The sequence below is a fragment of the Marmota monax genome, unplaced genomic scaffold, assembly GCF_021218885.2.
Source record: "Marmota monax isolate L192 unplaced genomic scaffold, Marmota_monax_Labrador192_F-V1.1 WCK01_AAM20220418_F8-fsc00040, whole genome shotgun sequence".
In the NCBI taxonomy this organism is placed as follows: Eukaryota; Metazoa; Chordata; class Mammalia; order Rodentia; family Sciuridae; genus Marmota; species Marmota monax.
In genome coordinates, this window is record NW_026692782.1 from 4343826 (window position 1) to 4346989 (window position 3164).

General features: G+C 40.8%; 1 non-coding gene across 1 annotated transcript; it reads right to left on the bottom strand.

Moving 5' to 3' along the window:
* Window positions 1–586: 586 nt before the first annotated feature.
* On the bottom strand, window positions 587–660 carry Trnaa-ugc (transfer RNA alanine (anticodon UGC)). Its single transcript has one exon. It is a non-coding gene; the product is annotated as a tRNA-Ala (tRNA).
* Between the last annotated feature and the right edge of the window lie 2504 nt (window positions 661–3164).

A 3164-nucleotide genomic window follows, 5' to 3' on the forward strand; every position in this document is an offset into this window, starting at 1 on the left:
TTGTCCTGGTGGTTCAGTGCTTGGGGAAGCTTAATCTTTAAGACTGAAGTTCTGGCTCTCCCAGAGACCATATGAAAGGCCTCCTCCTCTCTGGATGCTGCTATTTGCAACTAAGAAAGATGAGCTTTTTCACTTCTATTCATATTAGGTAAAGACCCAGGGCAACAGTAGAAATGGTTAAAAAAAAGAAAGAAAGAAAAGAAAAGAAAACTATATGCCATCTAAATGTAAATTTTACAAATTATGAATTCAGCCTATTTCCTCTCTAGTCACAGATTTGTTCACTGATTACATAAGCACATACTTAGTGTACAAAGTACAAAAATCATTAGACAAGCTCCATACCACCCCAGAAGGTGCACAATGGGTGAATACAACAAGAAAAGTTCTAGGGTGCTGGTTAACAAGCACCTGAATTTAGAAATTATGGAAAGGAATGAGGATACTCAGTCCAGGGGAAGTCACTTGAGGGAGGTTTCCTGGGGAATATGCTGTATAGGTTGAATGGACACCTCTCTTTCTTTCTTTCTTTCTTTCTTTCTTCCTTCCTTCCTTCCTTCCCTCCTTTCTCTCTTTCTTTCTTTATTGTGTGGTGCTGGGGATTGAACCCAGGGCCTTGTGCATGCAAGGCAAACACTCTACCAACTGAGCTATATCCCCAGCCCCATCACTTCCTTTCTCTATGACTTAAATATCTCTTCATTTTTACCTGGGGATCAGAAAAAAAAATATGCTCTTCAATGTTAGGAGGTAGTTAATGAATAAGAATGAAGTATGAAATCCTGCCATAAGTCCTGGTAAAAGAGCAAGTGTAAAGGATGCATCTGGGCCCATGGATCCCACATTTCTTTACCTGCTTTTACAAGGGATTTCTATTAATCCCCAACCACCTCAAGAACTTCCTTTTCTTTACTGGTCCATTTGGAGTCTTTAACCTCTTTTCTTCCTTCTTTCCTTCCTTCCTTCCTTTCTTTTTCTTTTCCTTCCTTCCTTCCTTCCTTCCTTCCTTCCTTCCTTCCTTCCTTCCTTCCTTCCTTCCTTTCTTTCTTTCCTCAAAGGTCTTAACTTGTCTTTGAAAACAAATGCACTATTTTAAATCTATTGATGGTTCCAAGTTGTTCCACCCTGTGGGAGATATTGCCCATGGTCAGGTCAACACTTAGAGCACACAGAACTGCTATTGCTAGGGTGGCTTTCCAACTTTGGTTCATTATTTTTGAAGCCCAGCTGCCTCCTCATGGTCCTTGTAGTACACTCATTTCCTCCTTGGATTAAGTTCAGATTAACTTCAGATTCTCTCTCTCTCTCTCTCTCTCTCTCTCTCTCACACACACACACACACACACACACACACACACCAGTGACCTAACAAGATACCAGGGTATTATTTATCTTTTGCTGTATAACAAATTATGCCCACCTGAGCAGTTTAAAACAATACTCAATATTTATTACTACTCATAGTTTCTGTGGGTTAGGAATTAGGAGCAGTTGACTGGTCAGTTTACACTCAGAGACCCAATGTAAGGTTGCAGGCAAGATCTTGGCCAGAAGTGTTATCATGGAAAAGCTTAACTAAGCTTGGAGAATCCAGTCCCAGGGAAGCTCACTCCCTGCCTGGCTAGTTGGTACTAGCTATTTGTGAGAGAGTCTCAGTTCTTATCTATATATGTCTATATATATTCTTACAGCATGGTGGCTAGATTTTCCAGAGCAAGCATGTGAGAGAAAGAAAGAGAAAAAAACAGAGACAGTGCCAGGTGGGAACTTCTTTTTATTACCTAGTCTCAGAAGTCACATTGCATTATTTCTGCCATCATCTATTTGTAAGACATGAGTCACTAAAATCCAAAGCATCTGCAGACATTTAAAAAGTATGACTCTTTTATAAATGTATTTCTTTCTAACTGAAATGACTACCCAATATCATCAGGGACTCATGTTCTGGTCATGCTGTGCTGCCATCCTCAATAATTGACGTGTTGAGGGGATCACAAGATGGCTGGCAGAGCTCTAGTCATCCAGACCTTTATTCCAGCAGCAAGAGAAAGAACACTGTGCAGAATCATGTTCCTTTACCTTTTCTAGAAACGTCAAGGAACTCTTAGTGAATGCCTCTATTTCAAACAGCTTTGGACAGAACTATGCTACAGAGGAAACTGAAAAATTCTGTCTATTTTTACTGGTGGTAAGATGCCTACCCAACTTTCAAGGATCCATTTCAAAGGTGGATAGTGACAGCTGATATCAGGGTAGACATTTAGCATTCTCTGTCCCCAAAATCAATAAATTAGCTGTTTTAAAGCAGTCAACAGATTTCTGGTTCTGAGGAAGATGGAGTGATCCTATTCTTCCCAGGTTCACCTTCTCACCAATGAAAAATCCCTAAACATAATCATAATTCAAAAAAGTAATTATGTAAAGACTCTAAATGGTGACAAACAAGCAGAAGTTGTACTGCCTAGGGACCTCAAGACTGAAGAAATAATCTAAAGTATATAGATGTACTGTTCATACATCCCAGAGAGGGCCCTGCAGAAGGCTCCAACCTGGGAGGGTGAATAGGGGACAGAAATTCTCAAGAAAATGTCTTATTTTCTCCGGCCAAAGGACTAGGAAACGAGTGCGGTAACACTGGAACACGTTTTAGGCAATAACCACCCTGTTCCAGCCAAACATCAGTGGATAAACTATAACCTCATTCCCTGTAGTTTCAGGGTGGAGCTAACCCTCCACACCTAACCAGTCCATGGTGTAGGTTAGGCCCAATGGGAAGAGAACCTCCTAATTTACCTAATAATAACCAGGGTGAGTGAGGCATGGAGAGGAGAAGCTAGTAGCATTCTTACTGTCATCCCTCTCTTAGTGTCAGAGGGCTCCAGTGTGGCTGAGTTTCCACCCCACTGTTCAAGAATTAAAAGTCTGAGTCAGTCTTTCATGTTCTCCCTCCTAGATGCCAAAAAAGTCCAGCATGGATCTCAGTTAGCTACCCTGTCATCTCAACTTAAAAGAAGGGTGTTCCAGTTTTTCTGAAAAGCATAGTTGACATCCAACCTGAGCATCTTCATAAACATAGTAATGGTATGAGAAAATATTCCACTTTTGCCACAAGTTCAGCTGGCAGAATCCAACTGAGAAACTGGAATTACATACCCACCTAACAA